Source organism: Gracilinanus agilis, chromosome 3 (genome assembly GCF_016433145.1).
Source record: "Gracilinanus agilis isolate LMUSP501 chromosome 3, AgileGrace, whole genome shotgun sequence".
In the NCBI taxonomy this organism is placed as follows: domain Eukaryota; kingdom Metazoa; phylum Chordata; class Mammalia; order Didelphimorphia; family Didelphidae; genus Gracilinanus; species Gracilinanus agilis.
The window spans coordinates 660,149,593-660,168,815 of record NC_058132.1 but is presented as its reverse complement, the minus strand read 5'-3'; positions in this window follow the sequence as shown (position 1 = coordinate 660,168,815).

Here is a 19,223-nt window from a genome sequence, read left to right as displayed (position 1 = left end):
GAGAGAGAGAGAGAGAGGGAGAGAAAAAGAGAGGGAGAGAGAGAGAGAGAGAGAGAGAGAGAGAGAGAGAGAGAGAGAGAGAAAGGGGGAGAGGAGTGTTAAAAAAAATTCCTTAAAAAAGAAAGTGATAAATCCTCTAAATTATACAAAAACCATCTAAAGATTTGACCATGTCACAGGAAAAATTCCCTAATGGGGACTTAATTTTAAAACTATTTTATTTAAATATTTGATATTAAAACTTTTCTATTTAAATGTGGAACTCATTTATTTAGGACTACTGGTAAACATGGAGTGTCCTGGAAGAAACTTGAGAGTATTGAAGAAACTTTTAGAGTATTGTCATGGATGTGAGGTCTGGATTCTCCATCGTCAGAGTCACAATACACACTTAAAACTAATTTTGGTCTAAATATAACCTTTTTTTCATTCTACAAAAGGCTTTCAATAGGGCCGGTGCCACAGGCCAAGGTTATTTGCTGAGGACCAACCTAGCTTATTATGGGAAAGCACATCACCTGTAGGCTGGTCACTTAGTGATGATGTTATTTTGAGCAAGCCTGGGAGGAGCAGGCAGGGATGAGGTGGGATCTGGGTCACTGGAGAGAACTGTGGTTGGGGTTTGATTGGAGTAGTTTAGATTTTGCATATGAAGCTCTGGTGGTCGAGGCAGAATTAAATGACTTACCTCAACCCAGAAGACGGTGAGACTTTTGGTACTTCCTGGGTCATTATTATGGTCGTCTGTTAATATACTGATGGTAAAAACATAGTTTGGGGAAGTGAGGTGGCTCCGTGGATGGAGGACCAGGACTGCACCCGAGAAGTCCTGGATTCAAATACTTTCTGGCCACGTGGCCCTACTTGCCACTCTTTTGCCTTAGAACTGATATGAAGAATTGACTCTAAGATGGAAGGTAAGGGTTTAAAAAGTGAAACATGTAGTGGAACTCTTTCAGGTTTAAAAATTTAAATTCTGGATAGATTCAGTGCCCTTTTGGGGTTGGAATGCTTCTCAGACAACTCCTGGGAGATGGATGATGATAGAATAACTCCTTGAGGGTTTCATTTTTGTTCTTCCCTCCAGAGAACCCAGCACAGTGCCTGGCCTGTAGTTAGTGCTCGGTAAATCCTTATCAATCGGTTGTTGTAACATATTGAAGGCCAGGAAAATCGGGACTGCAGAAAACATTTTGCCTTGTTCATCAGTAGAAGTGTTGCTGTGGAAAGACCTCAATTATATGTCTCATTTCTGGGAAATGGGTCCTTTGTGGTTTTTTTTTACATTTTATTTTAAAATAATTTAAGTTTTATTACTTTCATGTGCAAACGCACAACTAGAAGTGGGCCAACCAAGTTTTTAGTGTCTAGATAAGTGACTGCCTCAGTAAAAAGTCAGATGAACTGACTTTGGAGATAAATGGTATTTCCAAAGTGCTCGGTCAGATAACAAAAAGCACTTCACCCCTGCGGCAGAGCGGGAGAATCGCTAGACCAAATGGCCTGGAGATTGTTGGATATAGTCTTGGTAGAGGGTATATTATTGTGCCGCTTGGCATGCAGTAGGAGCATAATAAATGTATGTGTCCTTCATTCTTGACAAGGGAGGGTTGAATCCAGGAGGTGGGGAAGGTATGAAATGCCGAATAAACATTTTCAAAGGAGGTGATGCTCTCTCATTCCTAGAGAATCTCTAGAAGTTGTGAAGCCCCACATTGGAAATGAAATGAAAAGACCAAGTATTGCCCATTTGAGGTTAAGACTTTAGCTGAGGAAATAGGATGTAAAACATTAACTACAAGCTGGCTAAGAAGGTGGTGGTGGAGAAGGGGACACGGACTTCCTGAAACCACAGCTTCGAATACAGGCATGGCGGGTCCTTTGCCCAGAGGGATGCAGCTTTTTGCTTTTTTTTATTTCTATCAGTGATCAGGCTAATTGCTTTTTTCATTGTGCAATTATTGTTTGTATCACTGCTAAGAATCTAAATTGGGTGGAATGAATTTATTGGGGAGGAGGAAGAGGGAGAAGGGAGAGAAATAGATCTAATCACTTTCCTAAGGTGGTATTTTAAAATACTTTCATTAATATTCATTAGCGAAATTGGTCTATAATTCTATCACTTAGCTTTGTCCAAGTTAGGCTTATTCCAACCTGGATTCCAAGCTCCAGCTCCTTCCTGCTAGGTACATCTTAATTCCTAATAACTAGCTAATCTCATCTTACTCATAACAGGCTACTAGTACCATTCTCTCTCTCTCTCTCTCTCTCTCTCTCTCTCTCTGTCTCTCTGTCTCTGTCTCTCTCTCTCTCTCTCTCTCTCTCTCTGTCTCTCTCTCTCTCTCTGTCTCTCTCTCTCTCTGTCTCTCTCTCTCTCATTTTTTTTAAATCCATACCTTCTCCCTTAGTATCAATATTAAGTATTCCAAGGCAGTGGGAGTTAAGTGACTTGCCCAAGATCACACAGCTAGAATGTATCCAAGACCACATTTGAACCTAGGACCTTCCGTCTCCAAGGGTGGCACTCTATCCACTTAACCAGCTAGCTACCCCTTGTTTTCTCTTCTTTTTGAGAATAATTTTTGTGGTGCATTTAAACTATTTTGGAAGTTCTCTCCCTTTTGCGCTCTCTCCCTTCCTCCTCCTTTTCTGCCTTCTCTCCCTCACTCCTCCTTTAAAGAAAAGAGAAAACGCCTTCATCTGCCCCTACCTGGGAGAGGAAAGAGAGAACTGTGCCAGGAGCTGAGGACACAGTGTCAGGCTGCTCCCAGCACGGGGGTCCCCAGGCTTTTCCCCCGTGGTAGTAGGTAGCCCCTCGCCTCACAGTAACCAGCCCATAACCCCCACTCTCATCCCTTAAGTTTGTAGAGTGTTTGTTGGGCTCCACTTATTAAGCCCCCACTGGGGACCAGGCACTGTTGGGTGCCAAGGACACAAAGATATCGATCTCAGGCCCTGTGAGTGACAGAGCTGGCTAATGAGCAGGTGGGGACAAGCACACCTGTAGTGATTCAGATTCCATGCAAATGATATGCAAGCTGCTCTCTGGGGGGAAGCCCAGCAGCTGTGGGGCTCTGGTGGGCCTCTTGGCCCTGCGCCCCAGAGAATGGGGAGCTGAAGTTCTAGCACTTGCCTACGGCCATATTGGAATTTCGCCGGAGCTTGGTTCCTGGGGCCATCTTGTCAGTGGCCATGTTCTGGGTACTCTGCTAAGTCCTGGGGGTGGGAAAAAATGGCAAAAACCAGTCTGTGCCCCCATGCACTTACACTGAAGCGAGGGAGACAACCGGTGAACAAGGAGGGGCATCCGAGATCTCTACAGAGTCCATGAGGTCACGGTGGGAAGGAGAGGTTTTCTGGGGACTCTACTCCAAGCCTACACGCAGCCCACAAAGGGCTCCCCTGGGTGACATATCATCAGACAACCCCAGTGGAGGTTGGTGGGTAGGGCGGGGATCATCCCCTTTCTCCAGATGTGGAAACTGAGGCTCTGAGGTGAATTGATGTTGAGTTACTGTGTTTATCACTCTGAAAGCTGAGTGGGCATTGGCCTTCGAGCATTCCAAGTCACTGTTGGAAGAGTGACTCAAAAAGACACTCCCGAGGACTGCCTCGGTTCCCCCTCTCTTGAAGTGCCTCTGATCTTCCCAGTCCCTGGTGTAGTCATTATAGACCAACTCTTCCCTTTCTTCCTGTTTATGCAAAATTGGAAGATGCCGTCTACCTCCGGAGAGGACAAGAAGTAAAATCGAGCCGGCAGCTCCTCTGAGTAGAGTTTCTTTCATTTGCAGAATATTTTCTGTTCTCCAAGAGGTAAAATCCTGTTGAACAATCAAGACTGTCTTGGGGGTCCGAGGAGCCAGGCTCAAAGTGGTTGCTAAGGGTTGTGTGTCATGGGATGAGCTGTCCTGGGCATTCCCTTAGGTGTTTGCCCGGGCACACCTGCGCTGCTCTCTCCCACATATAATTACTGAGTCCTGGATCGAGCTCCCAGACAGATGGTGCCCTCTGGGCTGCCCCAGAGAAAAGGGGGCGAGGTAGAGAAGCAGAGCCTGGAGAAGGGCCCAAGCGATCCCCAAGAGGGAGAAGAAAGAAAAATGTAGCCTTTTCACAGAAAAGTCTTGGGGGCAGGCGGGCAGGAAATAGGGGAGAGGAATAAAGATGAATTCTTTTAGGAGGAAGAAGATGATTTGGAATCGGAGGCCCTGGGTTCAAATATCAGCTGAGCCTCATTAGCAGTGCTTCCTCTCCCCACCTCTGCCTCCTGGCTGCCCCCAAGACTGCACCAAATCCACCTTCAGGAGGCTCCCCGCAGCCCTGCAGCTGCTCATGACTTCCTCTCTGGTGTGTGTCGCTCATCGCCCATCGCCAAGAGGATGCTGGTGGCTCGAGGGCAGGCGCCGCCTGTGGTTTCCTCTGGCTCTGGTGCTTGGCCATCCCCTGGCCTGCTTTATGTGCCCAATAAAAGCTCCTGGACAGACCCACGGCTCAGTGTTTCTCTCACCTTCACTAGTGACATCAGGGCAGCCTCTTGTTGCCCCCAAACCCGGGCGCTGCACGCGCTCCTGGGCTTCTGGGGCTTTACTGCAGGTGCCCCTCCCCAGCCCCTGAAGGAAGCAGCTTTTATGGAAGACAAGCCAACCCTGAGCTCACCAACAGACATTTGAAAGCCTTTCATGCTGGGTTCTTCCTCTTAATTAAATACAAGCCCAGCCGACTGAATCTCCTTCCCGGGGTCCTGCTCTTTGTCACTAGTCTTCCCCGGAGACCCTGGACTCCTTACCTAGGAAATCCACCAAGAATATCCTTGTTGACCCCAAATCCCAGAAGCCTTCATTACTGCTTGCAAATGCAACGTAAGATGAACTCTGTCTGGGCCACCTAAAAGTCAACCATCTGGACCAAGGCAATGGGCCACAATGGGCAAATGGCGGAGTGCTGAACTAGAGTCACAGGTCCCGAATTTGAATCCAGTTCTTTGTGTCCACTTGGACTGGCCACACTCTTCTGGGCCTCAGTTTCTTCATCTGTTAAATGAGGAGGTTAGAGGAGATGCTCTCTAAAGTCCATGGCGGTTCCCCATGGACGATCCTCTTTCTTGGTTTAAAAAACCCGCCATCCTCTGTCCGGTGGAGCTGGGGGGGTGGGGTGGGGTGGGGTCTCCATTTAAAACTAATTTTAAATCTAAAGGATTAACTTGGAAGACCCAAGGATGGTTCACGGGGGGTTCTGGCTGTGCTGAGCTCAGCCGTGGTCCGTGTACTTGAGGAAGCCTCGTTGGGTTTTGGTTGGAATCGTGAGTGTTTAACTTTCTGTGACGTGCCCCAGTGCTTCCTGGGACTATGCTGAAGTTGTTGGGGCAGCCTCGGTAGCTAGCTTTGGGGCAAAGTGACCTCCTTTACTTCAGAGGAAGCTTGGAAGGACCCTGGGGCGGGCGTGATGGCGAACATTCTGCTCACAGGGCCATCACGAGAACATGACCGACCCGTACCTGCTCCTCTTATCTCGGGGCACGGTGAGAGCCAGCTGAGGAAGGGGGCGTGTTCTGCTGGGAATTAGCACACGTTCCGCTTTGGGGGGGTCTTGGGTCTTGAGTGAATGAGGTAGTGACAGAATTTGAGGGGTGAAAGGAGTCTTGGGAGATCATTTGGCCCAACCTTCTAAGGATCGCCGTCTCTCTACCATGGATGGACCTGGCATGTGTTTACAAGCAGATGGTCTTCTCCACTCGCAGCCCAAGGCAGCATCTGGCCTTACTTTTTCTTTGTATCCCCAGAACTTAACACAGTAAACACTGAAATTCTTTTGTTTCAAACCCTCACCTTCTGTCTTTGAATTGATACTGTGTATTAAATTAATTAATTTTTAAATTAATTTTTTAAAACTTTTTATTGTTTTTAAAATTTTTTTTAGTTTTGACTATTTCCCCCTAGTTACATATTTCGTGTTCTTTCCCTCTCCCCGAAGCCCCTCTAAGCCCCCTTAGCCGACGCACAATCCCGCTTCTCCTTCATTTCTGGTTCTGGCCACTGAAAGGCTCAAAATGGGAGCCATCTTTAGGACATCTTTGAATACTGGCCTTGCAGAATGAAGGACGCAGAGACATCCCTTGATGACAAAAGGCTTTTCTGCATGGGAACAAGGTTAAGCAGTGATTCCTGGTTCTTGGCTTGCCTTCTCTCCTCTCCGCTCCATGGCCCCACTGAATCCCACTGCCCCAGCTGGGAAAAGCTCACTCCCCATTGGCTGATCTCCCTGGTGGGGGTGATGGAGAGAAAAAGCTGAGACCAGGAGAGTTCTGGTAAATCTTTAACACCTGGAGGGCAGCTGGGTGGCTCAGTGGATTGAGAGCCAGCTCTAGAGATGGGAAGTCCTGGGTTCAAATATAACCTCAGATGCTTCTTGTGATCCTGGGCGAGTCTCTTGAATCCCATTGCTTATCCCTTTCCACTCTTCTGCCTTAGAACCAATACATAGTATTGATTCTGAGACAGAAGGTAAGTTTTGGTTGTTTTGTTTTTTTTTAAATAAACTCTAATATCTTTATATGTATCCTTCTATATTAATTTTTTATTTGTTACAGGGCTAGGCAATGGGGGTTAAGTGACTTGCCCAGGGTCACACAGCTAGAAAGTGTCTGAGGCCAAAGGGTTGGTTTTTTTAAATTTAAGTTTCCCACCTGGCTTTCTGAAGAGGCCCAACACACTTTTAAGGGGAATCTGTGTCATTACCCTTTTCTCCGTTGCTTTCTCAAGTCTTCGATCCATCAGTCAAGCCCTGAGTTACAGTATCTGCAGGTAATCCTCCTCACACCGAACATCTAACCTTTGGATCCTGGTTCGAGCTGGCTCCAGCACGCCCTGGCCGAGCCCCACACTATTCGATGTCCTGCTGCCCCCAAATCATGGGAGGCAGCTGGGGCAAAGGGAAGGCTCCTGGGCTTGGAGTCGAAGGCTCTGGGCAAAGGGCTTAATCCAGGGTTGGTCTATGATCTTGTTTGTTAAGAATGTTTTGGTAACTTTCGCCATGATTAGTTCCCTTTCCCATCTGTTTTGTGTTACTAATTTAAAGCCATCCGGAGAAGGAAGGCACCCACAGTCTTCCAGACTGCTAGAAGGTTCCGTGACCCCAAAAGTGTTAAGGACCCCCAGACTTGATGGCTCTAATGGCTCTTTGGGGAGACCTGAGTTCAAATCTTGTCTTGGACACCAACTATCAAGGTAAGTTAATCAACACTTTTTTAAAAAACCTCTTACCTTCCATCTTAGAATCAATACTGTGTATTGGTTCCAAGGCAGGAGTGGTCAGGGCTAGGCAATGGGGGACAAGTGACTCGCCCAGGGTCACACAGCTGGGAAGTGTCTGAGGCCAGATTGGAACCCAGGCCTGGCTCTCCATCCATGGAGCCACCCATTAGTTAACTCTTTGCTTTCCTCATCTGTCAGGTGAGGGGATTTGATGGCCTCTAAGGACCCTTCCAGCTCCAAAGTTATGATTCAACTACAACCCCTTCCAATCCCATTGGGTCTACGAAGCTCATTTTCCACAGTCCTTCCTTGGCTCAATTCTGGTTTCCTCCGGCAACTGGAGGTCCTCTGCAAGTCTAGTCATAATCACAGAAGCAGAAGGGACCTTTGGGCACCTCCTCCAGCCCTTCCATTTTACAAATGAGCAAACTGAGGCTCAGCGCTGGTCCCCCCAAGGCTCACAGACAGGTTCTTTCCCTCTCTGGGCCCCCAGATCCTGGATGCTGCTCTCAGCCCTGCCTGCTGCTTCCCCGGCCTGTGGCTGGTGCCACCTACCCCATGAGGTCTCACCCCAACGCCCTCTTCTTCCATCATCAGCCCAGGGAGCAACATGGGGCTCCTTTCAGTTTCTTTGGCTGATGCCCAGGTATTCTCTGCTCCCACCATCCCTCCATGGAGGCAGTTGAGGGGTGCTGAAGGGGCTCCCCACCAATCCTTGTACACATTTTCATCATTTTCTAAGTTCCATTGAACTAAGGCTCTTTCACAGGGTCCACTTTGTGGTTCTGATGACTTTTTTTAGGAGGTGTCAAAGGATCAGAGCTTTAGAGTTAGAGACCTCAGAAGCTACCCAGTCTGATCCCTGACCAAAGCCCAGAGACCTTCAGTGACTCCCCTAAAGTCACACAGCCAGGAAATGTCAGAGCTGAGATTCAAACCCAAGTTCTCCGACCCCACATCTAGAATTGTTCTATTGTCTCCTGCTGTCTCTCGGGCCAAGCAGGATGTTTGTTTCTTAGAACTCTGTAGGGGAATTTCCAGGGAGTGCAAACAAATGGGTATGGATGGAGTGCTGGGGGGAAAAGCCTCTCTACATGTCTCCACATACATGCATGTGGTGTGGGAGAAACACCCGAGTCTGTACCAAGAATGGGAGACTCGAACCTCGTTCAATCCAGAAGTGAGAAAAGAATTTTCTGTGAAGAAGAGGAGGCTTACGGGGGAGTAACACCTAGTGGAATAGTCTGGGGGCTGATGGACAAGCCCAGGGGCTGGGCTAGGAGGGCAGGAGGCTAGCAGCCTCTTTGGAGCCCAGAGTATGGAGTAAGAGCTCCGCTGGACAGCGGCAGCTTCCACACCCCGTGGATCAGGGTTGGCATCCCCCATTCCAAACTCGAGTAGAGAGAGGTTTGGGGGTTTGTTGCCATGGAGGAAAAGGAGCACGTGCAGGATTGGGGGGTTCTTCTAGGGTCCTCAGTGGGCAGGTCCCATGTTCCCCCATTGGGGGAGAGTTTGCTGCCCTTCTAGAATGAGAACATGGCGGGGGACCACTCCAGGTAATTCATGATTCCTAAGGATAATCTGGGTAATTGATAAGAGAGATTAGGCACACGGCTGATGCCCAGCAGAGGATGCTACAGGTCCAGCACACAGAGTGGGTAACCGAACCATCCCTGCCATGTGTAAAGGAGGACAGTTGTACAGTACTGTATAACAATGCACGATGTACTTTATTATTACTGCATTTAATGTCGATGATCCTCTGAAAAAAATCCTTACCTTCTGCCTTAGAATCAGTACTGTATATTGGTTCTAAGGTGAAAGAGCGGTAAAGGCTGAGGCAATGGAAGGTAAGTGACTTGCCCAAGGTCACGCAACTAGAAAAGTCTGAGGGCAAATTTGAACCCAGGACTTCCCATCTCTAAGCTTGCCTCTCAATCCACTGAGCAACCTAACTGCCCCCTGTGTTTATCAATTTTATTAAAATTTATTAAACTTTTATTAAATTAAATTTTTCAACTTTATTAAGCATATATATACACACACACATATATATATGTGTATATATATATATATATACACATATATATATATATACACAAGAAAATCATGTTATACCAGGGGTCAGGCACCATCCCAACCAGATGAAAATGTGTTTGAGACATGTTTAACAAAATAAATCAAAAATAGAATATAGACTTCTTTCATTGTGGTTTTCTAAGGATTGTGGGCCCAGAGATCGGTTTCTGTTTGAGAATGACATCACAACAGATGATAAGAGTTAGTGATGGTATTTTATTCTCCTCTAAATGTCTAGAGCATAGCAAGTGCTCAGTAAATATTTGATTGACTATTGTCTAGTCAGGTAGATATATGCTGGGGGTGGGGAGCAGCTAGGTGGTTCAGTGGATAGAGAGCCAGCACTAGATATGGGAGGTCCTGGGTTCAAATATGGCTTTAGATCAGTGGTTCCCAAACTTTTTTGGCCTCCCGCCCCCTTTCCAGAAAAAATATTACTTAGCCCCCTGGAAATTAATTTTAAAAAAATTTTAATAGCAATTAATAGGAAAGATAAATGCCCCTGTGGCCATCCCCGCCTTCCTGGATCTCTGCAGCACCCACCAGGGGGCGGTGGCGCCCACTTTGGGAATCACTGCTTTAGATCCTTCCTAGCTGTGTGACCCCAGGGGCAAATCACTTAACCCCTATTGTCTAGGCCTTCCTTCTCTTCTGCTTTGGAACTAATATATAATATCGATTCTACAACAGAAGGTTAAAAAAAAATAGGGAAAAAAATATGATCAGAGCAGCCAGAACTGGATTGAACTAGCTTTGCCACCGTAAGTTCATTCTTTGTCAGCTGTGTGCAGGATTTTAGACTACAGGCAGATTTGCTCTTCTTTATTGAGTTTTGAATTAAATGGGCTTTCAGAATGCTCTTGCTCCAAGAGATTGTGCAAATGTTGTAGATCTTAAAGAGCACACGCCAAGGACTCGCTAGAGATATTGCATGGGCCGCTGGTGTGGTCCACTTAAGAGTTTCAAGAGTTATTCAAGCCCATTCAGAAAAGCCAAGGTAAGGGCAATTAAAAACCAAAAGCAATGCCAAGAAGCGCTTTGGAACAGCCTAACCAATCCCCAGAAAACAAGCAGGGACTTTCAGAGGGACCTGCCCACCAAGGGGTTGCCAATGCTTACTCTGTAGGGCAGGATGGGAAAACAGGGTTTGTCATGAGCAAGACAATTGAAAGACTTGGATGTTAAAGATTAAAAAAGGTCGTTGTACTAACGAAGCTCACTTTTCTTACTCCAGATGATACCCCAACTCGTTAGAAGTCCAAAGGAGTCTGTAAGATCTCGACATCTTGAACAGACAGTAAAACACTCATCTTCCCACTCCCTGATTTTTTGAAACTTCCAGTGGTCTCGGAAGACTTCATTGAAGAGAAGGTAAACTTGATTTGTTGAGATTTAAAATTGTTTCCAGAACTGTAGAAATTCCCATTGGAGACAGAACACTGCAATGTGACCTTACGTGATAAGCCGCATCATGAAAAGTTAAGCAATTTATTTAAGTGATGGATAAACAGGCTTCGAGGGTCTGAAGACTCACTTGATTTGAGTCTCACTGAAGATCTATGGGCTATAACGAATGCTAGACTTAGAAAAATGGACCATTCTTCAAAACTGTACTTAATATCTGTATAATTTCATCACGAAGGATTAAAGAATGTCTCAAAATCTTGTGAATTCAAAGCCAAACTGTGTAAAACAAGTGATTTTTAAAGCAAATAGAGGTCACACTGTACATTAAACATGTTTTTTCAAGGTCCAAAAAAGTCGTAAGGTATTTTTTTTAAATGACATTAAATTTAATGTCCCCAGTAATTCAAACGGCATTGCAGCTTCCCCCTTGAACAATCTGAACAAAAGAAAACACAGGGAGAATCCACAGTAAAGTCAGGTAAGTTTAATGGGTTTATTTTCACTGGAATCATATCACGGAGGCTGAATTTTCAGTAGTCCATTGTTTTGGATACAATAATACAGAATCTGAAATTGCACAAACACAGGGGTTAGGTGGGACACCTCTACGGCTAACTGGAATACACGTGGGAAAGGAAGGGCCCGAGTTACCTACAATGGTGGGACCAAGCACTGCCATCCACTTAACGATGGGCTAACAGCAAACATGATGGCGGATTGACATGTTGGTTTTGCTTTTTCAAATTGTCTCTTAGAGACAAATATAGAATAATCATTATAAAACCCTCTGATGAGTAACAAGAATAATGAAGTTGCTCCAAGGTTTTGTTGTTGTTCTCCTGGTCAACTTGTTAGAGAACCTTCGTGGGAAAGACTCAGGCACAGAACTGTGGGACTTCCTACCATGAACACAAGCTGAAGGCCCTGAAAAGGCTTTAACTACAATAAACTATTGATTCGAGTAGTTAAAATTTAGAGGTTAAAAAAAAAAAAGAATCCATTCTTATTCTTAGAAATAGAAAATGTTGAAGATCTTTCCTCATTTTGATATGGGAACTACTGAACATTAGAAAATTGGCCCTGGGAAAATATCAGGATTTTTTTTTTGTGTGTGTAAATGCTTCCACTGTCTAAAAATGTCTGATTTGTTTTAATTTCCATCTCCCCTTAGATAGGATCAGACTAGAGATTTTGATTTTCTTTGAATTTACTCTGATTTGGTTACAACGATGAAAATTTCCTGGTCTGATGAAAATGTTCTGCAATTCCAGATACTGGCACCATGAATAGATTTGTGAAAGGGACTGGGTAATATATGTTTGGTAATTCAGTAAGTATTTATTAAGTGCTGGCTCCATGCCAGGCATTGGCATCAAGTGACATGTAAATAGCATGCGGATACAGAGATTTAAAAAAAAAACAACAAAAAACCCCAAACCAAACACCTGCAACAATCCATGCCCTCGAGGACCTCATCATCTACTGAAAAACTCCTAGGAGCTCATCCATCTAGACCTGGAAGAAACCTTAGAGGCCATCTCCTCCAGCCCCCTCATTTTATAGACGAGGATAAGTTTAAAGGACTGCTGGGATTCGAACCTACTGCTCCAAAGCCAGCAGCCTTTTTATTACTTTCATGAAAATGCTTGAGATACCCTGGCGAGACCTGGCTACAAAGGCCAGTGAATGGGTGTCTACTAGGCAGTTGATAACTCAATGATTGTGGATCCGCTACAAGAGGCCTAGGAGGAAAGGTAGAATGGCTTCCAAATGAAAGACCTTGTTGAGTTACATTCCTAGGATGCAAAATTGGAAGATCAGACGGCAGAGGAAGAATAAGTGCAAACGATAATCCTGGACTTGAAGAGTAATTGCCAACCATTTGTAGAAGGGCAGGGGGGATCGGGGGTCCGGGTGGGCATCTCTATGACCCTGGTTTTCTTTATTCCAGGACCCTAATGGAAGGGAGATTCCTTAGGTGGCTTGGGTTCTTCCAGATGATCCCCTTGCCTGGCCCATGGTAAGCCATATGCCATGTGCACAAAGGGGAGAACATTCAATTCCATTTAATGAGCATTTATTAAGTGTCTGCTGTGTACTGGGGTGTATGTGAAAACTCACTTCTCGGAAGTTCATACAATGAAGCTAAAACATCCACGTCAGAAGCGCTGGTCTTGGCTTACCTATCTGTCTGCTCACTTTGGCATGTTTCAAATCTAATATTGCTACTCTCCGCTCCTTTCCACCTCCATTTTATATTCACCTTTTGGCCCAGGCTGGGATTTCAATAGCACAGGGAATCCCGGTGAGGAAATCTCTTCCCCCAACACAGAGCCAGAAGATAAATGTTTGGCCACCTCTAGTCTTGGGGGCTGTTTGAGTTGAGTGATTTGCTCCGGGTTGCTCTGAGAGCATGAGTCAAAGAGCTTGGCCAGGCCTTTCAGACTCTACCTTATTACCTCTGAGTCTTACTTTGCTCAGGGGAACGCCAGAAAAGGGCCTAAAATAGACACTATCAAACCTGGAAAAGAGTTTTAAGATCACCTAATTCAACCCTGGCATTTTGTAGATAAGGAAACTGAGGTCCCAAAGTGCCTTATCCAAGGCCACTCCACTAATGGCAAAGTCAGAACTCTGAAATTCCATCCCACTGTGCTTCCAATGGGGGGAAAACAAGAAAGTAGAAACCTCATAAAAATAGCAACTCATTTATTTTTTCAAAATGTGTCTTGGTAATGAGGCATGACAGGGAGCAAAGCAAAGCTTTGGAAAGCAGTAGAAAGAACCTTGGATTGGAACCAAAGGACTCGAGTGTGACTCCTGATTCCTGGTACTGACAACTTGGAGCCTCGGGGAAGACTCTTCCTCTCCACCTTGAACTCTATATTCCTATGACTCATCACCTAAACAAACAAAAGCAGAGAATTTGGCAAACATGCCTCCTCACACATTAAACATTTTCCTTGAAAGCTACGGGACAGTATTTGTTTTGACTCCTTTTGTGACCAGCTGAAAACCAGAGATGAAGCTGTCGGAAACAAGGGGAGCTTTATAGGAGAACTCCCACAGGCAGAGGAGCTCGTACCATTCACCAAACCTTTTTTGTTGTGAAGAGGTGACGTTGCAGAAATGGGCTGAGGGAGAAGGGGAAGGCCGAAAGGTCCATTTTCGTTCTGCCACAGAAAACAAAACCATCAGTGACTACTGTGTTTGGTCAGGATGTGAAACTCGGCCTCGATAACTAGGGGAGACCCAGCATCAGAGAAGGAGCTGGCCATTCTTGTTGCCTCGATATTCTTGGCCAATGAGAGACCCAACGAGGGCCATGCTGGTAATAAAAACCACCACAGCCTCCCCTCTCTCACACTACATCTTGTAGCCACTTGGGAACAAAAGGAAAATGAGTCACGGGCACTATTCCCATCCTTCAGTTTTCCTAGCTCTTCTCTAGAAGACACCTGGTAAGCGGTATAAGGGATGGGCCTAGGTAAGCATTCCTTTTCATAGTAGAAGCTGATCCAGAGGAGAAAAGGGAGGAAGGAAAAATTGAAGGTATAATGGCTTTAGAGTCCAAGTATCTAAGTTCAGGACCCTCTTATGCTGCTAACTGACTGGGATCCTGGACAAGACACAACCTCTCTGGGCCCATTTTCCTCATGTCTGATGGCCCCTGAGGTCTCTTCCTGTACTAGATCTATGATCCTATGACGGCTGTCCACTGGGGATTCTTCACTGGGGGGGAGAAGGGAAGCCTTTGGGTAGAGTAGCTGCCAGAGGAGTGAATCACAGCAGGGAGAGAAGTCACAGGACCTCTGCTGCCTTGCCCAATTCACTCACCCCATCACCTTCTGAGGCTGTGCCGTCTGGAAGTACCCAGGATAGAGATGGGCACAGCCAGGGCAAATTAAACCTCCAATATACTCCTTTATAAGTGATCATGTGTGTAGGGAGACCATGTTTCATTCTGCTCTGATGCTAACATTTGCTGTATTCATGTGGACCCTAAAGGGCGTTTCCTTTCTGCCTTTTTGCTTGATGATATCTCCTTTTTGGTCCAACTTTTGCATTAAAATCACCAAGAGGCCAAATCCACGGGAAAACCTCTTTACAAGAAGCGGATCAATTTATCTGTCCACTTGTAATGGCAGGATCAAATTCACACGACCTGCAGACATTTAGTGGATAATGGACATTTAGTGAAACTGGATGCAACACTGCCTCAAGAATCATTCAGAAGTATTAAAAACATCATGATCATGACTGGGCCCAGAGTGGGAGAATACCTCACAGTAAAGGCGAGAAAAGTGGAAAGCTTAACCTTTGGATCATGTTCAAATAAGGCATTTAAAATTCATATAAATTCACTATTTTTTTTTGCTTTTAAATAATATTTCACTTTCTAGAATAAATTTTCATTTGGGGCATTTTTTCTGCTTTCCTAAATGAAATTCACTTTCCCAAATGATTTCTTTTTGTAACACGTAAATGAAGAGTTAATTCAGAAGTTCATCCATTTTCCTTTCTTTTTCACGAAAGATGCCCCGGTGTATTCTTGGAAATTCAATGAAAACTATCATCAAAATGAAAAGTCCCTGAAGGCACGCCTGCTTTGTTCTTGAGGTGGTGCCTAGATTAATCTACATGTCTCTCAGCTGTGGCCTTTTTTGGCAAGTCCATTTTATACTTTTTGATTACAAAAATGAGCAGTGACCATTTGTTCTTGTTCTTAAATTCAATTCAACAGACGTTGATTAATTGTGTGCTATGTGCAAGGCACATTTTAGGACTAAAAATGGCACCTCCCTCCAAGGGGCTCCCATCTACTGAATGAACAATAAGAACATGGAACGAGGCATGTGTGATGACACAAAGTTGGTTTTCTCTTTCAGCATCATTCCTTACCACTAGCTTACTTTTCTAGACCGGACGGATTTGAACATAGGCCCTATCTCCCCCGCAAACTGGACCGTGGTTTAGGATTGGGATTACTTTTTGGTGCACACCAAGGTGTACTAGAGCATATGTATATACACGTGGACATTCGTGTTCCCTTTCAAAGACATTTCATTTTTGTGGTATTGTAAGCTGTTTGGGAAACATCCACCTTTAGAACCAGCTTGGGATTCTAGATTTACAACCAGAAAGACCTTTGAGGTCACCCAGATTTAGAATAGTCTTAAGCAAACATGACTCTGTTATAAGAAAATGGCCAGATCTTTATAAGAAAGGACATAAGTTCTTGTCCTCGACCTTGGGAGAAACGACTGGGGACTAGGATTTTTGTCCAAGAGCTCATAATGGGATCCGCCCTGATCAACTCTGGTGGAACACTGAGTATTCGGAGGATGGGACAATAGTATAGGATGCCTCTTTTTTCAAGATTTAAAGTTTTCCCTTCTAAAGAAGTAATATGAAGGGCGGTATCCGATCGAAGTATGAATGGAAAGAAGGTGGGCTGGTCATGCAGTAAGAGAGGGGGATGACTGGTGGAAGGCTTCCATGCTCCCCTGGCAGAATATATATATATATACATATATATATGTATATATATATATGTATATATATATATCATCAGGAGATCTGGAAGGAAGTCCTAGATGCCCATTAAGTGGGCATAGACAAGAATCACACAGAGGGACAAGGCGGAGAGGGCTTTGATCTAGAGTACAGGGGTGAAGGCACAGATCCATCAAGACATCCTTTTAGGTCAGTGTTTCTTAACATGGAATCTGTGCAAGTGAATTTTAATATTTTGCTGGCTATTTCCATATGACTGGTTTCCTCGGTAATCCTATGAATTTTACTTCAAGCATATAAAAGCACGATTCTGAGGAGGGGTCCTTAAGTTTCCCAGATGGTCCGAGAGGTCCATAACATCAAGCCATTTAAGAGCCTTGGCTTTATATCCTCCACTCCTGGAAGTCCGCCGTGGCTATTTCCCCGGCGTGCTGACGGGCACATCATTCCGCTCTGCAGACTCATGTTGGAAGAAGGTAACAGAGCTGTCATATCTCTCCTTCACAGAACGCTGCTCCAGGAGCAAGACTGCAGGCACCACGAAGCCCTCGGAAAAGGCTGCTTCTAAATCCAGGAGCTCTTCACGTTCAAGAGGATCCTAAAAAAAGCCGAGCCATAAGGAGAGTCTGCTTTTGAAGGCGATGCGTCCCAGGGATGAGTGAACAGCCACGTGTCCGTGTCCCAGAGAGGGGCTGGACAGAATCTGGCCGCAGGAAGCGGAGTCCGAAACCCGCTCCCACGCTCCTGCTCTCTCTCAGGAGGAATTTCTTGACTGTCTTCGGAATTAGTCATGCAAGTCCCTTAAGGTCAATTGGGAAAACAGAGACGTGCTCTCCTTTAAGTCCTTGATCTGGATTTAAAAAGCTGATTGCACATATGATGTCTTGATTGCTGAACATATGGTGAGTTGTTGGGCTTTTTTGGGGGGGTGGGGAACTGACTATCTATAGAGATGGCAAGCCTATAATAAGATCTCACATAGGCAGAAATGTCTCATCCATTTAAATACGCAGTTCCAGGGCTTCCCCATTTCACTTACATTCAAATTATTCACCGATACCCGGATAATCAAGGGAAAAGGGTTCCTGGAGTTAACGTGTCCACGGCTATCACTCTATACAGCGGAGTGCTGACCATCGAGGAAATGACCCGACGGATTCAGCAGCTTGCCAAAAGCACCACCACCAGAACTCAAGACCCCGGCAACTGAGCTGGAAAACATGAAGACTCTTCCCAGCATCGAGAAACTTTTCCATTTGTGTTTGTTGGAAGGCAGAGACTTCCTGAGGTGGTGGCTGACTCAATGACTCAAAGACAAGCCTGAAAGTCTCAAAAACCAGATCCAAGTCTCGCCTCGGACACGTGTCATTCTGGGGAAGTCATTTGACTCCTCGGTGTTCCAAGCGACTCAAAAATGATAACTTACAGAGGAAGGGCTGAGGTGTCTTGGTGAAGTGAGTTCTGACACTGGGGTTCCTTCAATCAGTGAAGTCACAGATCCGAGCTCCAAACAAACCCAAACCAAGCCCGTGGCCTAGAAACCATTCTAATCCTTAAAAGGGCAAAGAATAATTTTATATCCTATGTTGTTATAAATGGTAACTATTCAATCAAGTTATTACCATCTTCCTAAAGGACACACACTAGCGAAACAGGCAAATTTAGCTTCCTTTTTTCTTCCTTTCTTGGATGACTCAGTGAGAAAATGTCACCATAAGATTGCGAATCCATGGAAAAGTAACTCTTGAAAAATCTCTCTCTTGCGCGCTCTCTCTCTCTCACATTCTCTCTCTCTGTCTCTCTCTCTGTCTCTCTCTCTGTCTCTCTCTCTCGCGCGCTCTCTCTTTCTCTCTCTCTCACACTCTCTCTCTCTGTCTCTCTCTCGCGCTCTCTCTGTGACAGGATGGCAAGGCATACTTAGATGGAAGCTAAGCTCTTTTGTGACGGCTTTGCTTCTCAATCTATTTGGTATTATCTGGAATATGAAGACACGATTCCTTATGCTGCTTTTGCTAGAAAGTAGAACCCTTTGGACTAGGGCTGAGATGATCCATCCTTGGTTATAAATCCTCTTATTAGAATCAAAATTGAATGCTGAAACCGTGGCCGAGCTTGACCTAAAGCACTGGCATGGCAAGGCCCTCCTCTTTGCAGAGGCGGGGGACGGTGGGCAGGGAATGCCGGGCTTTTTTGGACGGATGGGTTAGTTTTGGGATGCTGTTTTTCATTCATCCTCTTATTCTTTCTCACAGAGGAAGGCTCTCTGGGAAGGAGGGGAGGGGAATATGGGTGATTTAAAAACAATCAAAACATCAATATTAAGTTAAAAAAATGCTAACATTCTAACTGTAGGTCGTGGCCAGGAGTGGCCAGTCCCGTGGCAAGGAGCCTGCGGGGGGCAGCCGGTCAGGACCCGGGAGCTCAGGGCTCGAACCGAAGCCATGGAGAAGATGGCAGAAGTGTGCGGCAGTCTTGGGGGCGGAGAAGCTTAGTCTGGTGTGACGAGCCAACGGCGGGGCAAGAGGAGGGCAGGTTCCATCTGGGGACGAGCCACAAAGGAAAGGGGTTTCTGGAATCCTCCCAAAGAACCTACGGGCGAGCCTGGGCACGGCGGAGAAGCCAGGAGGAGACACTGGCCGGGGCGGGGAGGAAAGGGGGCTGGAGGGCGAGGGCAGAGGCCCCTCATCCTGACTCCACTGGGGCGAGTCCTCCGACAGACATCAGGCACTGCCCTGAGGGCAGGCACGGCTTCGTCTCCTCCTTGGCACTGCCCGGGCCTGGCACGGTAGGCACTTTGTAAACGCCTTTGCTTTCTAGATTGATTCTACTTCGGCGACGTTGGGCAAGTCGGCCGTCTCTCGGGGTCCCAGCGGAGCGGTCAGACGAGGGGCTGGACACGATGACCGTGGAGAAGGGCCCCTGCCGGCTCTTTAGACGCCCAAGAACGGTTAGATTCTCCAGCGTGGGAGCTAC